The following is a 22,261-nucleotide window of genomic DNA, read 5'->3' as shown; positions in this document are numbered from 1 at the left end:
AAATTGTGAATAACGTCTTCATCGAAATCTGAAACACAATTTTAAATTAAGTTTATTTTTAATATTTTTCGCTGAAAATATATGTTTTTTTACAGTAAGCAAGCGAAACTTGCTATATATATATTCAGTCATCACTGTATAATTTACAGTGTAAAGTTACAATATATTCGACTGTTATTTCGAAAATTACAGACTGCGTGTAAAGCAATATTTTTACGGGAAATCAACTTTAAACACCAATAATTGAGTTGAATATTGCCATTTGGAATACCATACTTGCATTCGGCATAGTCTATGTGTTTATTGTGTATGTATGTATTCTTTGATGGCGTACATACGATTTTTTATTAATTTATTCATCGGATGCTTAGTAATTAAGTAAATTTTAAATATTGTGCCATCAATTCGCATGTATGAGCAATAAAAAAATGGTTTACTTTAAGATTAAAGTCTAAATAAAGCCAGTATTGTATTAAATATGATATGTAATATGTTAAAGTATTTTGCCATTATCTTGCTTATCTTTTGTACCTGTGTATCGCTAATATTTTTATTGGTCGTAAAATTGTCCCAAATAAAAAAACCGTTTACAAATAAATCCTTAATACGAAATGAAATGAAAAATCATAAAACGCTATCTCGCATCAAATTTAATATCGAGAAAAACTGAGATTTTCCCTCGGAGATAAACTTAAATGTGAGCCGCCGGCGGGGAGGCGGAGTGCAGTAGAGGGGTACGAGGAGTGACTGAGAGTGGTGGGGGGAGGACGCTGGGAGTTTGAAAGGGTGGGAGGTGGCCGGCTCTACCTTCGAGGAATTTTCATGTAATAAATTTATATCGCAATAAAATTGAGTTATGAAGGTTATATGGCGTTTTCCTATTTTCCTGTGTTTCATACAAAATGTCTGAATTTATTTGTGTTTTATTCGCTTTTTCGTTGGTTACATCGCCATAAAACCGGATCGGGGCAGGCGAGAGAGGAAGGTGAGGGGGGGGTATAAGGGTCCATCGGAGAGGTGCCACCGCGGACTCTTCGGGACCCCACCTGATCTTTTTTCTTTTTATCGCTTTATCGGGGGTATGATTGTAAAATACGTGTACGATTTCATATCTTTCATATTGTATCCGATGGCACTTGTTCAAAATTACATTACAAAGTATTAAGTTACAATAGCAAAAGCATAAATGTGTGTATCTGATTAATGTAATATGATATCTTTTTAGGTTTAAAATTATTATCTTATTTTTCAAGAACATGATTTTTATACTGAGTTCATATTTTGCGTCAGAGATTGTCCATAGATTTTAATTTATTCATTAAAATAATATTATAGTACTTAACAGGTTACCGCTAATGCGGTACGATGATTGAAAATATAAGTAACATATTAAAATTAAGTAAAATACATACATATTAAATTTATTAAACTACTCATACATTTCACTAGTCGAGAGACACGGCACACGTGCATCTTAAGACCCGGGAGCAGTGCCCACGGACCTAACAACCATGAAGTGGGGATACTAAATAATATAAGTCACAGTATGAGTTAAAGTTTTACGTAATTTTCAATATTCGGCTTAGTGTGGTTACACGAATTATTTTTATAGTATTATTTACTGAAAATTTAACAAGTAAATTAGTGATTGAAGCTAATTATAATTATTTTAATATAATATTATTTAAAAAAATGTTTTTCTTTATATTATATGATTTCTTTCTTTCTTTTATTTCACACCGTAAAACATACGTTAAAATGTATAAATGTTTTTGTATAATGAAATTTAATACCAATGAATTTAACGCTTGAGTTTTATTTTGTAATACTACTTTGATTACTTTAAAAAACTGGCGGCAATACTTTTTTTTATTTTACAAATATAATTAACTGTTATATTTGTTGAATTTTATTATTACACCACTTGGATTAGTCTAAGTATTATTTGGCATTTTTCTATAATGATGGTGAACAAATATTTAGTGCCGCAGGCGAATCGTTTCTAAAATTTGTGATGGTAATCAGATACCAGTGGAAAAAATTATAATATTACTCCCCCTCTCTCTTTAAACAAATAAGATTTCGTAAAAAAAATATTGAATTTAATCGGATGCATAGCCTAAAAATTTAAAATGCTTTACTATTGTGAATAACTGTTTCTGTTTTTGAGGCCAAAGGTGCATGACTTTGCAACAACAAAATTGCTGAAATATCGGCAATATATTATCGGCTGTGATCTAGTGATGATCAGTAACCTAGTGCTGAGACTCCTTGGGAGCGTCTTCAACCGTCTGTCTCTCTTCCTCTCTCTTACTGCCCGTCTGCCTAGTGTGAGCAAGTGTCGCATCTTTAAATTGCTGATACGAGATAGCCAATTGCATCGCTTTTTGCACACACCCACAAAATATTTTTACGCCTTTTAAGTCAAACTACCAAATGGCTATTTTCAGCGATGGTTAACAAGAGGTAAAAATAACAATAGTTCTTTTGCACAGGGTAGAATAAATTGTCTATCGCGCATCCTTTTTACACAAAATATTAATTTATATTGGTACTTATAGGTCCGTAGAATAATAATAATTAATAACGCAATTGTTTAGTTTCGAATACTTTTCTTTATTTTTAGTCGAGTTTGTATTTATTCAAAATGGTCCTTAAAATAACCTTTAAATTATTTGTTAATATTGTTAACATCCCCACAGCTACGTTTTCTTTAAATAAAACGGCAAAAATTAATGACTTTGTTATATTTTTAATAGAAAATATTGAGAATCACGAAATATTTTATTGCGTTACTATTAAATTGTCATTTTCTTAAATACAAATATTGAGATAAAATTAGTCTATATTTAACAGTGAAATACAGATAAATTGACCATATAAATACTCAGTTATGTTTCTCAATATGAACATTGTTATTTATCTAGATTTTTATAACGATAAATACGCCCAGTCTTGCGCTTGCTACAAGAATCTTGATAGTAAAGCTTTCACAATTTTATGCATTATGGAATAAAACATTGAAACATGCTTGTATATTTAAAGTAAGAAAACTCTTACTTTTTAACAATAACAGTAACATTGCAAGAAGGTTATACCGTTATACAGGTTTTTCAGGTAATAATCACTAGCTCGTCAAAACAAATGTGTAAAGATTATCACTTTTCTTACAAATTCCAGCTAATTGTTATCAAAATGTCATCCATAGATGACCCTCAATCCCATGGAGTCGTTTGTCCTAACAATTACATAATAACATCTACAAAAAGAAAATTCTAATGGTCCTTTAAATATTAATGAAATAAGAGATACAATTTAATTTACCCCCCATTTTCATCATTTGAATTTGGTTTTACAACTACTTATCATTTTATGGTGTATTTTTTGTAATAGTGCTTAATATTTAAGTATTATATGCAATAGGTCGTGGTGGAAATTAATTTAGTAGGGCCTCTTTTTTAGTAGGGACTATTTTGATTTCATGTTAAAATATATCAAGGATAAATATGGTTAATGAATGTATGTTTTATATTTGTTTGTATTTAATCCTCTAATTATTGAGTTAATTATTCGTCTTCTTCCATGTTTATTTTTGTTGTTATTTATTTATAAATATTTTATATTGGATTTACAGTAAATTATAGAAAAAAAATCAGCAGTTTTCAGCTTTGATTTATTTCACTACTTTTTTGAATTATTATGTTTCAATAATTTAATTTACATATTAATTAAATATTATTAGGCTTAATTGTATTTTTTTTGCTTTCAATGTTTTTTTATAAAATTCATACAAATATTTTTGTTATGATAATTTATTTCGAATTATTTAATTTATTGCTATTATTTTCTGTAGATATTAAATTACAATAATTAAAGGTAAAGCAAATACTATATAATTATAATGTTTTTAATTTAATATTTTTTTAGTTAGGTATAACTAATCTAGGGTATCTCAAAACATTGACAGATCGACCACCGTAGATGTAATTTTATTAATATAAATAATTTTACAGAATTTCTAATTTTATTTAATATACGTGTTACTGGTTTTTATTTAGTTATTAGCTAAAATTTATTAAAATCATATAAAACGAAACGTTTGTGGTTATAATTCTAAGAAAAAAAATTAAAAATATTTTACAATTAAAGCGAATTAAAAAAAAGAACATGAAAAAAACATACATTTCATTGAAAAACTGGAATTATTGTTATTGAAATGCCAGTGCTCTTTAATTGTTTGTATTTTAAGGTTAATATGCATTTTTATAAGATTAGTATAACGAGGTGCATTATATATTATTTTTATAGCTTTGTTTTGAATGATTTGTAATTTAGAAAAATAGTATTACTGGTATCTGCACCAGATAGGCATATTTAAAAATGGGCCTAATTATATTTATAGATTAAAAAAATATTTTTCATAGTTAGAGTGCTCATATAATTTAATGAAATATCGGTCTAATGGCCGCAATGGTGACAAGCCCTTTAGAGCGAAGTTCTAAGATATGTATATATTAAATTAAAGCTTGGTGTCCAGCTGTAAGTCCAGGTATTTGGCACTTGTTTTCTGCTTTCTTCATTTAGAAAAGGTAGTGGCAGAGTTTTTCTACGTTTTGTGATTTTTTTATTGCTTCTCTTATAATTCGGTTGATTTTAATTTTTCCCCTCGCAAAATATTTATTTAAGATTTTAATTTTTTTTTGTAATTTATTCGCGATTGTTTAAAGAAAAAAAAAAGTTAAAATATCTGTATCGTCAACGTACACAGATAAACGCGATTTTTTTTATTCTTGGGGTATTGATTTTGTATACAAATGAAAGAGGAACGGCCCTAAAAAAAATCTCTGAGGAGCTCCAGTAATACGTGGGGTCGAGTGCTCATTATTTAGTGAAACAATATAGCTTTTACTTTTCAGGTATGAGCGTATTAAGTTGTTATTTTGTTTTAGTATAGTTTATGTATTAAACCGTCATGCCATATTGTGTCGAAAGCTTGTTCTATATTTAATATTAAAAGACCCGTACTCCTTTTCATATTAAAATTAGCGCATATGTGCTTTGTTATATGTTCTTTTCACTATTTGTTTGTTATATGTTCTATGCACTATTAAATACACCACTTTTAGAAATGTATATATTACAATCTAATGATTAAGAAATAAAGAAAAAATATAAATATTCATTATCTTATAACTATTCGTATGTCTTAATTTAGATTCAGATGATAGTCGAAATATTAATTATGTTTATAGATAATTTTTAATCAAATCAAGAAACACACCCTCAAAATTTAACATTTAATAAAAAATATGTATCAAAATGCTAATGTACAATATAATTTAAAATAAACAGAGCTTGACGAACAAAATAAATTTACAAATATAAATATTCAAGTGTTTTGTGAATTGTCTGCAATATTATATAAATTATTCAAAAACTTAGTATATGGATTTAAATAAATTTACTCGATAACTATATTTATAATTTATTCCGTTTACATTACAAAAATATTTACTGTCTCGATCGTTCTTCCATTATCGACATAAAATAATAAATTTCATATAATGCTTATGCATAAATAAATAATAAATAGACACACACACAGGCTGATCAATCAAACTAACATTCGATATTCATTAGTAAATATGTACATATTTCGATTCAGACGAGTGGCTTAAATGAAACGGGACGCAACGGAGGAAGGTAATAACCATGATGGGGCGCGGTGTCGTCGACCCCGGGCCTCCGCCCCCCTAGGGCCCCCACGAGCCCCCTGGCCCCCGGGGGGAAGCCACCGAGGGAGCGGCCCACGCCCAAATCGATGTTTACTCATTTTTATTAGTCGAATTCATTTTGGCATTTCCTTTGATATCATCCGAATTATTATCTTCCTTAAGCCTTATTCATTCCTTTTTCAACATCAGCAATTTTTTAATAAATACACGTTTATTTTCTTCTTTCTATACACGAGAAGAGAGATTATATTCAAATCGCATTATATAAATTCCGTCGAATTTAATTATACATGTACGAACGATATTGGACGGCGGGTAAAAATCTATATTGAATTTTTTACGTCTTGTTTTTTTCACGTTTACTCATCACGTATTCAAATTTAGTAACATATTTTTATAATAAAATAAGTATAACCTCTTACATAATTAAATTTTCAATTCGTATTAACGTAGAAGTAGAAAAACATAAATTACATTTTATATTTTAGTTGTAAAATAAATTTTAATTAAAAAAGCTTAATATCTTGTTCATTAAATTTTAATTTTAATTAAAGGTTCAACCAACAGTCTGTAAATATTTTTTGCATCAGCATATTTTATAAATAAATTGTTATTTCGTTAGATTTAAATAGCCAATGCGGGAAAAGAGGAGAAATAAGAGAAGGCAAATACACTGAACATTGTAAATATAATTATTAGGTTGACAGAAAAATAATTGCGGTTGGTATTCTTTTTTAACTACATTTAATTTATTGTACTAATGTTAAAGTGTACTTTTCAGGTTGTATTTTGTTAAATTAAATATAAAAAAAGCAATGTTTTTATAAGTAAAATGTCTGATAAAGCTGCAGAAACTTCTCTCGAGCAAAATATTATTTTTGGCATTAATGAACTTAGTACGTTGGCTTTGGAAAAATTGTAGCAACGAGAGCTTTAAGAGATAAAAAAAGTCATGGACATTTTTCCACAGTTGATAAACAGCAACTTGAATCAGAACTACATACAAAAGTTTGAGGTAGGGGGGAAGGAATTAAAAAAATAATACCGCATGAACTGATTCAAAACTTTTTGAAAAGACCCATTTCATGATCGTTTTGTATTTTGTGACGAAAAGTGCCAAGCAAATATTTAAGACATTCAGAGGGTTGATTTTGCTGCTTGATTTGTACATAAATACTCAAATTTGAAAAACTTCCCACAGAAAAAATATTCGGATATGTGTTTCAACCAACCATTGTTACTGACTTGTTTTAAAATGCTGTCTATAGGCACCAAAAAATCTCGCAACAACTTATTAAATTAAGTATATTGTACCACAGAAAAATAGTGTTGAGTTGTATTTAGTAGACTAAGCGCTGATAGAGAAACTAAAATCATTGTCGTGATGTTTTCTATAAAATCCTCTAATATCTCAGGTGTGGATGCGTGTCTCTATCGGTTTGCTTCAAATTTCTCTCTCTCATCTCTCGACGTGACAAAAGTGTCACAGATTCGGATGTGGGCGAGCCAGTTGCATCGCTTGATTATTCAACCAATGAAGATCGTTCAATAAAAATATCGGTTTATACGTTTTAGTAAGACACATTATCTATCGCGCATTCTTTACGATCAAAAGAGTAGTTTGTGGTCTGTGAAATCTCTAATTATTATTTTGAAATCGCAATTGTGGTTTTGAGTATTATTTTTTATTGTAATTTTTATAATGATATATGAAATGCTCATTTAAATGGCCTCAGAGTTAAGAACTTTACATAAAAAACAGATGGGTCGTAGATATGTATTTCTTTCATCGCATTATTTTTCTCGAAACAGTGTTTTTTTTACATCTGATTACTAAATAAGTTGAGGACTACTGACTAAAACTATCGATCTATCGAACACGCACTAGTATTACCTCAGTTCTCTAATTTTAGTAATTATTAAATATGCAGAACAGAGGAATGGAAGATATTCTGAATGAACATATATCTTTACAAAATCATTGCCAAAAGACTCATTACAATATTAGACGTTTTGTTTTAGATTCTAAAACAAAATGACTACGAGATACTTTGAGAGACATCTAGAAGATCAATCACTTTCGGCGATTGATCACGAACACGTTCTGCTACCACAGACACCAGAGGACCATCCTGAGGACATTATTCCGCCCCCAGCTACACCATCACCGTCAAGCCAAGAACTTACAGCATTACAAGATCAAACATCAGAAGGTGACGCGAAAAAAACCTTAAAAAATAAGAATACGTTTAGTGTAGAAAATGGTAATCTAAGATTTTTATAAAAAATGGATTATTAAATTTAATAGCATTAATAGCAGGATTTCATAAATTATTTATGAAACAAAAAAGGGTTTAATTGTATAATTATACAATTAAAATTAATAATTTTAATATTTTACATACCAGTAAATTTTAATTGAGTTATAATAATACGATGAGTCTCACTTTATAATTTAAAACATATAACAAAATTATTTCCCGTAGCAAAATCCACATACCCATATTTTTACTGCATAATTTAAATACACCACTGAAATTATACCAGTGCATTAAATCCATATTGAATTATCATTCAAACAGAGCGAACCTTCCAATCATGGAATTGAAAAATGACAGACGACAGCTTGATTGATTGATTATTTAATAAGACTGTTTTAAATGTCTTTATATCATATATAACATACAATCATGTTACACAAAGTGAATTATAGTGCCATTACTATAGAGCAGGTCTAACGTAGGATTCATATTTCAAACTTAAGTCCGAAAAAGAGTACGTTTTAATATGTATCTATTACATTCTTTCAGACGCCCGCCTCCTTTTAGACAGAGCCTTTTAACGTAAGTATATATTAGAATAGACTTTTTATGCCTCATAATCAAATAGGTTTAATTATTTTTTTAGTGCATTAAAATTAAAAAGTTTATAGATATTGAGATTTAATGCACTCCCGACGTTAAGGTGCTCTCCCTTTATTATCCCTCTTTCTCTACAAATTTTATACAAATATTTTTTTGTTTCGCAAACCCCACAAATGATATGCAAACAATGGTCTTTGTTACTACAACAATATTAAAAGTCTTTTGTGTGGAATGTCAGCAATGGCGGACTGCTTTCGTACAATATATTGCTTTGGTGCTCATTTAAAAATAACATAAAAGCAATGTTTAGCATTACAAATGTATTCTTTATTAATATTAATTAACAGCATATTTGTTTTGTTCGCATTGAAAAATTGTTCGAAGCCTGAAAGAGAAACGCGATTAATTTTAATAAAATACAAATTTGCGAAAAAAAAGAGAAACGCATATAAATATCAATTGAAAAAGTTGGGGCATAAAAAAGTTTCGAAAAATCTTGTTACACGAAGAACATTGCTTTTAAGTTATCAAAGTATTATTAATAAGTTAACGTTAGCAAATTATATTAAAAGTGCTTGTTCGCAGACAAAATATTAAAAGTATAAAAATATATGTATATATTTATTTCAATATAAATCTCTCGAGAAAAAAGCGTTATTTTAATATTATACATTCATTAATGTTTCATAATCACAACACTATTCTCTCATTGTATAAATATGTATTATAAATTAAATAATAAATTAATATTAGATTGGATCTGTATTAGCTTGATTAAATATACATAATAAATCGTTACTTACTGATTAAGACAACTTAGACTCAAATCCCAAAGGAACCCCAAAATTTTTCAATATCTCTGATGTCTGAAAGATCAGAATTAATAATGAAAAAAATAGTGTAGTCCCGATAAACTATTTTTAGAGAGGGTTTCAAAAACAGGTCAATACGATTTAATTATAAATGAGCAGCCGCTTGAAAAAACAAAACAAAAAATTATTGTTTTAAATAACTATAAAATAGTTAATCGTAATGCCTGCACTACACTCTCTGGAAGTTGTCCGAACCGAAATTACAACTGAAGTCTGCCAAGATCTATGATTTCGAGTAAGCTACCACACTGTCGCAAATTTCATATGCCGTGAATGACGTCCGACCGGCGGCTTCTGTCACGTACTGTCGACATATTTGCGCGCGATCGAAAAATGTGCCAAATAATCGCAATTTTTAAATTGTCATATTATTAAAATTACGCTACTGATAATTATAAAAGTTTGTGTGGGCACTCACCAATACAATATCAGTGAAAACTTTTCAGTCGTAAATATTCAATTTACGCAAAATCTTTGTCGGCTTTTGCAAAATGCCATAAGGCACAAAAATTATACTTCAGAATACAAACACTACATTTGTGACTATCCTAGAATTTGTCACCATCGATTCTAAAAAAGAATTCGTTATGGTGTGACATTTATATAAACCGATCTAAGAAAATACATAAGGATATTCGAAACGATTTTTTTAACAAAATCAAGTACCACTAATTATTTTTTAATTATTTAATTGTATATGAAAAAAAATATAATAAATATATTTGTTAGAGGAATATACTATCAAAAATATAATTAATCCCTTTTGGTGCCCTAAAATATTCAAAGATGTCAGTAAGAGTCTGTTGAAGTCCCAGATAAGCATGTGAACGCCTACGCGCATACTGAAATTGAACCGAATTACTAGTTCTATCTCAGTTTGCGAAACAACATATCATTATCTCTCTCACTCTCGTCACTTAGCATGCGGGAGAGCGAAAGGGGAAGTATCTCACCGCTCGCGCTTGAAAGAGCAGCTCCGACTTCGGTCCTTTTGCCGACAATGTTTGGAAGCTCTCGAAACTGGCCAAGTCGACTGAATTACCCCCACTTTACCTCCCGTTCTCGGTGACCTCGGACAACTTCCGAGAGATTTTAGAGCGGGCAGAACCGAACTCAACCGAAGTAACCCACTATATTCTCCGTTCTTGGGCAACCTTGGACAACTTTCAGAGAGTGTAGTGCAGGCATAAAAATAAATGTATTCTTTCTTACTCTAAGCAATAACTTGTAATATTTTTCATACATGTACACATACATCCATAATAATGGGGCAACCCTTAGAACTGTGTGTAACTCTTTACAAGTGCATTGTCTGACCGAAATATTTTAGCAGAAAGTTTTAACCGTAATTGTTAAAAATATACAAATTAATTTGTTGTTTTTAATTGCTTGCTTGAGTTTTAAAAAAAAATTGCAGGGCAAATTGGCCAGTGCCGCTTAAGTGACAGTTGCGTGATTTCGGCCTTTATTTGTCGGTATATTTTTTTTTTAATAATTTATCTTGAGTATTCAAAAAATGTCAAAAGGTCCGATGAAACTTACTTTGAAAAAAATTCAAACTAAAATTGGTTAATATAATTTTTTTTATTAAGAAAAAAAATTTTTAAAGCAATGTTTTTACGCCCCTGGTGTACTACACGTACGTCGAAAAGTCGGAGAACAATATCTAACTGTGCGTAGTACCAAAAGTCAAATATTATGGCGGAAGTGTTATGGTCTGAGGTTACATAGCAGTAGTGGGGGTAGGAAACCTGTATACTTGAGAAGGTAGTATGAAAATAGATAATTTCAACGTTTATTTAAACGCGTAATGTAGAGATTTTAATATTTGTAGTTAATTTTTTTTTTTTAATGAACACGTTGATGTTCAATTAATCGCATAGCTTAAATTTCTTGACAATTTACCTATAAACAGTTAGTTTAATTGAAGAGTTATTTAGATTTATTAAGTGACGCATAAAATAAGCTATGCTGCATTTTTTCTAACCCAAGCTAAAACAATAAAATTTCCATGAACTGTTGCATATTTAGACTATGTTAATCATGGGACTAATTCTACACTGTTGGTTTTAAAGCGCAAGAAAATTAAAGATCGCGATCGCCACAGTTGAATATTTAATACCAATTTAAATTCGGCCTATAATGGCCTCCGGCCTAGGGCTTTTAGAGTTTGTAAATCCATCTACATATTTAATAAAAATGCAAAAATATCTGTATTGTGATTTTTACTGATCAATTGTATAAAGTGTTACTTTAAATAAATTATTTTACTTTTACAGTTTATTGCATACGTGTTTAGTCGATGCTATGGTAGTAAATTTTAATTGTGGCTCTTATATCGCGATAGTTCTCAGTAAGGAACTAATGAACGTCTTCATTGCTTTCTCGGCTCGAACATAATGGCAAAAAGTTTGAAGAAACAACCATAGGTGGCTTCGATAGCGGTCTGAGAGCGCCTTTAATTGGGATATTTGTATTCAGGTCCTGGACAGCCTCCAACAGATCTTCGTCTCTGATTAAGTTGCAAATCTTACTTTAGTGACGTTTCAGTATGTCCCTGCGCGGAATGTGTTCGCGATTGTCTTTAATTAACGTCCGCGGTCGCGATGTTTCCTTTAAACAAAAAGAACATCATTGTACCTATTAAAATTTTCGCAATAAAAGTTCTTTTCATTCTGGCGAATTTATGTAAGTATTCTAAACACACAGAGCGGCGATGGAGGAGAGCAGGGTAGAGAAAAAAAAAAGTAATTTCTAGTTTTCAATTTAACTTTCTCCTCCAGTTTTAATGGCTCTCGCTCGCCATTTATCTCTGCCTATTAAAATAAAACTTTATATTACATTTGAAATGTCTCATAAATTACTGTGCCCTGAAATAGAACAGGGCGAACCTGTCGTTCCGAATTGAAATTAATTTGACACGCGGATGACTGCGATAAATCTGTTTCGCAATCGATCGGATGTGGTCGTTTTATTATCAGACATTATTACAATAGTTATTGTTTACAAATTAATCCGTCAATTAAAACATCAATCATTTATTTTATAATTAAATAAAATGAGTAGATTTTTATTTTATTTATTTTAAATAGCATTTTATAGCACAATTTTTTCAATTTTGACAAAGACTAATAATATATATTAAGACTCATAAATGTGCATAATATTATATTTATTTTTAATTATGGTAAAATACGTAAAATACTGACCAAAAAAAATAATAATTGTGTAACAATGAACTTACTATTCTAAGGGTTGAAAATAATATTTATTATCCGCAGTACAAATATATATGTATATTTTTTTTTTATATAATGCGTACCGTATGTATTTTGGTTTAAATAAAATATAAGTTCAGTTTCAGTAATCGTAAGCTCGATATCTTACTTATTGGGATTTTATTGTAGTGCAAAATATTATTGCATATTTATTAATTTATTTTTGAAACATTTAAGAAAAAGTTTTTATTGGTTTTATATTATAGATATATTAATATCAAGCTCGTATTTTAGTTTTATAAGTCGTAATATTATAAAAATAAATGTACGTATGTATCAAGCTTTTATTTTGACTTAAAATAGAAAATTTATGTGATTTAACTTTCTCATTAGAAAGTTAAACTTACTTTCGCAGTACTGCTTCAAAAGCAATTTTCTCCAGAGTACATCTAAAATATTTCTTAAAATAGCAATATTAGATTTAGTCCATTTATTCTTTATGTTTTTTTAATAAATTGAAATTTATTATAAAATCTCAAATATGTAAAATTATATTTTATACGCTTTAAATTAAATTTTTAATGAATGCTTAATATAAAAAGCAAATTCAATTAAATCGTTTTGATTGCTATATCAAACAAACTAGATAAATCAAATTTTATTTTGTAATTAAGCTGAGCACATGTCTTAATGTAAAGCTCAAATCACAAAAGGAAATAAAAATATTTTTAGCCTTAAAAACATGAATATTTTTTATGATAATGATACGTGCTGTGTCATACGTTTACTAGCACTGCATAGTGATAGCATTCCAGAGCTTTTAAATCATTGATCATATTATTTTCCACTGTTTTTATGTGATAATATTTAGGTTTTGTGCGTTGCGGCTTGTGTTGCATAAATCCAGCAACAATGGATTTTTTTCCGTACTAGCTGTCTACGCAGCACATTAATTCATTGTTTGTGCAGTTAAAAAAATCTAGTTTAAATGTTAATTACCGCTAAAAAAAATTGTTTTCACATGCATAAGTTATTCAGATTTGTCTAACGATAATTTTAGGGTAATATCAAGAAATGCTAATATCTGATCCACTAGCACCGACGATCCCAAAATATAAAGTTCTATTATCAAGATTATATTTATTTATTTATATTTTTAATTAAAATTATATGCAATAATATTTATTTGGGCTTCTTTATATATTATTTTACTATATTTATTATAAATAAAATAAAGTACACAAATATATACTTTATTTATAAATATTAAAAAGAAACTCTTGTATTTAAATTTGCTGTTATTTAGCGAGTCTCTGTATACCATTTATCCTTATTAATACAATTACATTTTTGACTAAATATCACTAAAAATTCTACCTTTTACATATATTTTTTGATAAAACAGTACAAAGGGGTAAAAAGTTTAACGTTGGCAATTTAATTGCATTCGTTCATGATTTGTACGACATTAAAAGCTTCCAATAAAAACGGATGATGAACGCGCTCCGCATAACGACCATAGAAAAACTATAAGGACGGTCGTTTCGGGTAATATATACGGACGTTTTTAGTAGATTGTTAAGTTTGATATTTCGAAATGATCTACAACTATGCGAAATTGTAACGGCGTCCACCGTCTTCGAATCGTATAATATAAACACGGCCTATAATGTAATATATGCGAATATTTTTTGTCGTTCATGATGCGACTGCTAGTCCGGCCCTGATTTATGCACATTATTTCACAATGGGCATCGCGAAATGTATGCAGATTCAAATATTCACGAAAAACCCGTTTCGGACACACAAACTGGCCATTGTTATGTTTTATTTTATTTTTGCTAATGTAAATAAAGGTAATTTATAAAGAAAAATATTAATTATTAAATATTTGGGCGCACTGTATATTACGTGTAGTAGTTATACATATTATACATACTTATCCACAAAGGGGGAAATAATGAAAATTTGTTTGTGAAAGTAACTTTAATTAAATTTCGCAACTTTGCCTCGAATCAAATTCGTAATTGAGTTAAATATTTTCTTTAAATTAAATTCGTTAAACAATATATTTCATAATAATTTCCAACTTGTGTAATTATTTCGTTATAATATTGTTCCTGCTTCACAACGGGATCTATTTTTATATATTCATAAATACTCGCTATTGATCTGCTTTTATGAGAGAGTATATTACGAAAAAAAGTATAAACGTAATACAAAAATAATTGACCTTACTTCTTTCTTCTTCTTCGTTATATTAATTAAATAAGATATAGAGAAAATGACGCAGTATTTTCGAATAAATAAAATATCAAATAAAAGAGAAAAATATACGTGTATCTATTGAACCATATATTACAGATGAAACAAACAACGCTATTTTAAACTAGTACTAAATTGCGAGCGTTAGAGGTTATTTTTTATATTGAGTATTATAAAGAGTACTAATAAGTATATACAAGACTATCTAAAATCGCATCCATTCCATAACGTTTATCACCCATAAGTACCGCCAAAAAATTACTATTTGTTTGGAAAGGAAGCGAGCTACATAATACATTCTACCCTGCACACATTACTATTGTCCGATCGTGGTCACCTGAACCGTTTCTCTTTAAGCCTAAACACATTTTGCGTGTGTGTACAAAAAGCGATGCAATTGGCTCGCAAACATCCTCATCTGTGATTCACCAGAGCTATATCGAATCAGCATTATAAAGTATATGACACACAAATCAATAGACTCAATCTGAATAAGAAAAATAAAAACAATAGTTATTGTTTTTTTTAATGAAATATGAGTTAAAAAGTCAATCTAATGTTTTTTTAAACTAACTTAAAATACGGTAAATTATTTTATTTATAATTAAAATTATTAAATACAATAATACATAATAAAGTTTTAGCAATAATATTGAGCTAAAATTACATTACAATTACTATTTTTTTTGTTGGTATATTGTAAGAAAATAGTACGTTTATATATGTATTATATGTATTGTATATTTCAGAGGGAGCCATTCTGTTTTTATTATATATTGATATCATTAAGTAGAAATTCAATGATATATAGTTCTATTATGAAACATATATCCTCAAATTAAGCGACATAATAAAAATGTTTTAATAGCATTCTCTAGAACGACCCTTTGAGAAAACACAAACCTAAAAAAATGTATAATATTTTATCGATAACGAAGTATTAAAATTGTAAATTATTAATTTGCATATTTATGAATGCAAAGTTTGCTCTCATTTCACCGTGGATTTATGGCTCGGCGGATCAATAACTTTATTTGGAATCTTGCCCGTTTTGTATGGACCAAGATGCTGATTTGCGATGCGCCTTTGTTACGCGCTTATTCAACATACTTTATCGCTCGTTTATTCTCTACATTTATTATGCGTTTCGTTTTTTAAATACAAATATATATATTTATGTTCACATGAATATATTTTAATTTATAAATGGATAGGTTTAGAGGTCCTAAAGTGGCGCGGGTAGTGAGGCGACAAATGGGACCCCAAGACGACCACAACGAGCCCCGAGGACCACACACCTGTTGCGACCCCCGGCTTGACGACCCCTAACCGCAGACACTTCAATCGAGGCGCGAGGGAAACCTTTCGGAAATTATTCAGCCAATTTTTCAACAGCTCCTTACTACCAGACGACAATCTCTGCACGGCTGAGCACCCGCATAATCTGCGAGACGGGGATTTCGCGAAAAAAAAAAAACGTTTTTCGATAATACGTTTGGCGGTGTTTTTGTACGAGGAAAAATGGGAAGTTGGGTATATCTATGATATTTTTTTTGTATATTGATTGCTACTTTTCTATTATATCACGTAACAATATTTGGGAACTTATTGTTGAATTTCATAAACAATAAAAAAATTCGTAGCATAGATTAAATTGACAAAATATTTAAATGTATTATTATTAAACTTTTAATACTATCAATGAATCTAGTTTTTTATATTCCATAAAAAAATAAACTGCACAGTAAATTATAAAATAATATAGCGCGTAAGTCGGTAAATTATTTATCAATTTGATATCGTAAATTATACCTTTACTTTGCTTTACTTTCATAAGCTTGTAATTCGAAATGCTAGTTCATTATTTCTGTACCTGGATGTAATAATCACAAAAATAAACATTTAATGATTTAATTTACAAAAATATTAGATAATTGTATTTTTTATAAACAAAATGTGGCTTGTGAAATTAAAACATGACAAAAACTTCCAACGATCGCTGCATTCGATTAGAAACATATCAATACAGTAGATCTGCATATATAATATATCAAAAGATAGTTAAACATTTTTGTACATTATTTATAAATCATATCAATCGAATTCATTTATATAAAATTGATTACGTAAGCAATGATATTTTTTGTGAAAGGCCATAACGCTCTTAAGAGACGATGCCATCTATACAATTATATAATACATATGTAAATTTCGGTTTAAATCCTTTTCAAATGCATCAAAGCGAAAATTTTAATTAACTTGTAAATTTAACCAAACTAAGTACGCATACAAACGTACCATTCATTGAATGCATTTCAAACTTCCTAGTTGAAATTCAATTACAGCTTTGAAAACTACTTAATGCATCTGAAAGAATATATTTGTATATGTATGTATATATGTACATAAAATATATTATATATAGATTAAAATATTTGAATACGATTAATGACATTATTGGTTTCACACAACTTTTGGGAGAGTCTATGTGCAAGGTGGTGCAAAATAATTAGATCGACGGGGTGCAAATGAAGAGGTTGACTTTTTTGTTGACCACCTGTAGAGTAAAAAGATACCCGAACCGAATTGCGAGATTTTTACCCTACTTTAAAGTCCGCCCTCAGTTTTCCTAGGACAAGGTCGCTTGCAGACAAGCGTTTGTGCAAACCACCCTTAAGCTTCCTGCCCTCGGGACGCAACGATTAGGGCTGTCCGAAACGTCGATATAAAAATTGAATTTAAAATATATTTGCAATGCGTCATATATGCGTAAATAATAAATATATGATATGACTTTGTGAATTTAAATCGTAGATCGACACAAAGAGAGCATACTATACTTTTGCTATAATTTTTTTTGAGATTATATAAAAAGTCAATGGATGGACATCTTAAACTTATTTAAAAAATAAATACTATTTTTATAAATAATATATGATTTGGTGCAAAAAATTACCCTAATGTTTCCATTGATATACTAGATATGCATATATAATTTTATTTACGAATTAAACCACAGTAAAAATTATAATTCATCAAATCGAAAGGGCAAAACAAATTTTCCAAGATTTACTGTACGATAAATATTTTAGAAAATACATTAAGAAAATACTAGGCTATTCAAAAACACATTGCCCAACCTGTAAAATAGAAATGATTTATTCAGCTGTAGAATATGTTAGAATTTAATATCTTATGTAACATTTGAAACCTATATTTGTCTCTTGGACTACTATCTATATTTTAAATAGACGCCATTTTAAGATGGTGACTTAATATGGTAAGTGGTATTTTTGAAACAAATTTAGATGAATTTTAATGAAAGTTCGGGAGTTATCGCATCTATAAAACGATTTTAAGTGTCTTCTGGTCTTATACGAAAAGATAACAATATAATTACATGGAATAGGTAATAATTATAAATAAATTTACCTGTTAATAATTAAAGGAGTAAAAATATTTTTTTAAGCAAAACAAACTGATTATTCTAAGATTGTATTACTGAAATGCATTTTAAACTCTCAACAAAATTATTACATTATATTTAGGTGTCTATGTATTACTTTTCCTTTCATATATTTTATTTACCAGTGAAAAATATAGTTTATACTATCCATATTGTAACAGAGCCGTGATTTTTGGATGTTAATCGAAATATAAAAACGAAATATTTCGCAACCCATATTAAGCCACAGAGTTGCTATAATATTTATTTATTTATTTAAATTAAATAAAGACCATCGTAATCTAACAGATTACCCCAATGCGTCACGATGATCGATAGCAATAATTTTATTATTTTAATACACAAAAAAATATAATTATAATAATACACAAAAATAATACATATAAGTCACTATAATTATTGTAAAAAACAACAGAAAAATCGTTACCATGCCATATCAATTTTTTATTACCTAATAATAATAAAATAAGGATTTAATGATCTTTAAACGCAGCTCATTACTTTTTTGTAACCGTTTTATCACCATTGACATTAATAGTATTTGTTTAATTTATAAATTATTGCAAAAATTGTGTAGTAAATATTTTTTTCGCCTTTTAGCTGTTAGGGAACACATGTGTCACACCAAACAAAAAAAAATCCAACACAGAGAGAAAAAGTGTGACGCAATAATATTTTTTTAATGTACCATTAAAATATTCGAATTTTGGGATTCTCAGACATTCTTTCACAATACAGTTACGAAATTTAGAATGTAGTTATAGCTGAGTACTAAAGTAGAGGTTACGAAATCACAGAGAGAATGTACATCTGAACTCACTGAACACTTGCAATATAAACCGCCACCGCCGGGGCTCCGCCCTTAGCTGGCGTGCCCACAATAGAGGCCGAATCAAGACTTTAGAGTCGCGTTGCGAAAAATAGGCATCCATGTGGTATGCATACACACAATGAGTCTTTGCCACTATGTACCCCAGAGGATCAACGGCTTTAGAGCGCTCCCAGCGACCACAGCATCTAGAAGCTGCTTCACCAGAGAGCCCGCGCTCTTCAGATACTACTCTTTTCTTCATATTAGCTGAATTATTATTAAATTTTAAAGCAAATTGCACCTTTTTTGGGTTCTACATTATAATAAAAATAAGTCAGTGAAAAATATTAATGATGATTGCTTATATGCAATAAGCTATAAATAAATATTTTTATGTCAAAGAGTTAAGTAAATAGACTTTTTGATAATAAGAACTTTGCTCTAATATTGTGTCTGAAATTATACATTTTTATCACAAAATTATAAACTTATCCATTGCTGATAAATTGATAAAAAATAAATTGATACAAGTGACGGTAATGGGTGAGTAAATATATTTAAGTATTTATTTTTAGATAAGTTTTTAAGCATAGCGTTATGATCCATTTTATAAAAATAATATTTTCTTCGTCACAGCCCTAAAGCGATGTTCACCGCCTTTGTCGCCATTTATTCGTGTCTCGCCTGAAGCTTTCCCCGACGCCCTTTTTTGTTCCATTACCCCACAAAACGGTGAAAAGTCGGGATAAAGTGTTTTCAAAGCTGACCGGGGGTCAATCCCGGTTTCGCTGGAATGTTCCCGGAAGCGAGAGCTTCCCAGCGATGCTCGCTTTAGATCCTCGTTTGCGACCGTTTTAATACGACAATGAAAACAAACGGTAATTTTCATTGGAACGATCCGATTTTATTTTAAATTAACTACAGCGCAATTTTAGCATCTCTTACAATGTTACCAATTTCTCTTTTAATTCGATTTCTAACCTGATTTTAATAACATTAAAATGATATATTTATCAAGCTGAATGAACTTTAATACATAAGGTAATTAAGATTTTTAATAAAAGCTATAATAATAACCTACTGCGAATTAAGTCAATTAAAATTAATATCATAATTTTTTGTGTGATTAATGATAATTATTTATAAATGCGCACACAATACATTATATATATAATTTTTAATAAATATTCCAAGGTAGTGAGTTGTGGCATAAAAAAAATTGTAATAAGCTCAGACATATAATAAAACATTTAAATTAGTATTTTGCTTTTAAAAACTTATTTCATTCTTAAACATGCATGAATAAATATAAATTAAAAATAAAATATTTTCTGTTTTATTATTTCATGAATTTAAATTAAATTTAGTTTTATTATGTATATTGAGGCTGGAATAGCGTCATTCGTAAGGCGCTTGACCGATAATTCAGAGGCCGCGGGTATAAACCCCACAGCAGACTTTTTATTTATAAAAAAACATGCTTTAAAGTTAGCAAAGTCAGGCACAACAGTTTTTACCGCATACCGATTGTGTTAATCTTGTAACGCTTGTCGAGTTACAATGAAAGAATAAAAGATAATTAATTATCATTTAATATTTACGGGAAAACAATAAAAAAAATATATTTTAATATCAGTACGTCACAATATTATAAGCATTTTTTTAACATCAGACTTTCATTAAAGAGAAAAAAAATTGTTTTATATAGCTATAGAATTTCATCCCATTAATGTTATTAATGCTAAATGTTGTTTTTGATATCAAAGAGTGTATACAAAATCGTTTTATATAATACATATATGAAAGAATCCTTTTTTCCCCATCTAAAGTTTAAATTGGTCTCGTACATCGACTCGCTTGACTCAACATCAAACGATAGACTAATTCAATTACCCATAGTTTCCTAAACAATTTATACAAACGCTCGCTATTCATTTTTACGCTTCGATAACACACGAATTTTTATTCGATATTAATTTATACACTATTAATGCTTATTCTAGTATTACTTTATAGAATCTGTTACAGTGTTTGCGGCAACAATTAAACGTTAAACTTGCCAATTTCTGACTGGAAAACGAATCAACGAGCGTAATGAAAGTCACTGGGGTTCGCCCGCCGCCGGAAAGGGTAGCTCGGGGCCAAGTTAAAAGGTACAGATAATTCGCATCAATTCTATTACCCTTTATTACTTTCAGTGAATCGGAAAATGTAGTTAGTTTGATACTGGCGTGTTCTATAGGGCTGTGCTGTACACAGAGTACCTCCATCGTTAGACTGATGGGGATGGATATTGTCTGAAACGGACGTTGTGTGTTTTTTGTATTCGTTACAAAAGCGACATTTTTTTTCGACGAGCACAAAGCTGCTTTTTTATTGGAGGTTTGAAATCAATTCTAAATAGTTACCGATTTATATTATCGTTGCTTTGAGCGAATGTAAAATGTTACACGCTGAAAGTTTGTACTATAAAAAGTATTCCCGAAATTGGCAGTGGTATATATTATTGAATATAGTATATATTCATATTTAACATTATTAGTAATAACCAGGGCTGTGGAGTCGTTAAAAAAAAACACGACTCCGACTCCGACTCCGATTCTGATATTTACCAACAACCAACTCCACTCCGACTCCGACTCCGACTTCGACTTCGACTCAAAAAAGTTTAATTTTACAGGTATTTTTGGTGTTCTTCTACACGTTTAATATTCATAAGCTATACACATTCATTATTACGCAATTAAAATTTCATAAATTTCATAATTTAAAAAAATGGTCGGAGTCGTTCATTTTTCACGACTCCGACTCCGACTCCAACTCCGGCCAAAACACCACGACTCCACGACTCCAACTCCGACTCCGACTCCGACTCCACAGCCCTAGTAATAACAGCACAATAGACGCACTGCGTTTTGAAAAAGTCTCAGCTGCTAGATTCATTTAGTGGCGGTGTATTGAATTTTTTTTATTATTATTGTTGCAGCAAACATCCACAAAAATGTCGGTTTTGTTACATGAAAGACTTCT

The 22,261-nt window shown here is 29.6% G+C and overlaps 1 long non-coding RNA gene across 2 annotated transcripts; it reads left to right on the top strand.

Moving 5' to 3' along the window:
- Window positions 1-5,598: 5,598 nt before the first annotated feature.
- On the top strand, window positions 5,599-19,578 carry LOC148236641 (uncharacterized). 2 transcript variants are annotated; one of them, XR_015808972.1, is made up of 4 exons: window positions 5,599-5,703; window positions 7,758-7,948; window positions 8,546-8,578; window positions 16,169-19,578. It is a non-coding gene; the product is annotated as an uncharacterized LOC148236641 (long non-coding RNA). The 2 variants fall into 2 exon arrangements; XR_015808971.1 differs by lacking the exons at window positions 5,599-5,703; window positions 7,758-7,948 and adding an exon at window positions 7,995-8,474 and having other exon boundaries at window positions 16,169-19,577.
- The last annotated feature ends 2,683 nt before the right edge of the window (window positions 19,579-22,261 follow it).

This window comes from Plectrocnemia conspersa, unplaced genomic scaffold (assembly GCF_051122295.1).
Source record: "Plectrocnemia conspersa isolate PC_06_02 unplaced genomic scaffold, ASM5112229v1 ptg000003l, whole genome shotgun sequence".
Lineage (NCBI taxonomy): Eukaryota > Metazoa > Arthropoda > Insecta > Trichoptera > Polycentropodidae > Plectrocnemia > Plectrocnemia conspersa.
This window is presented reverse-complemented; position numbering and strand designations above follow the sequence as displayed.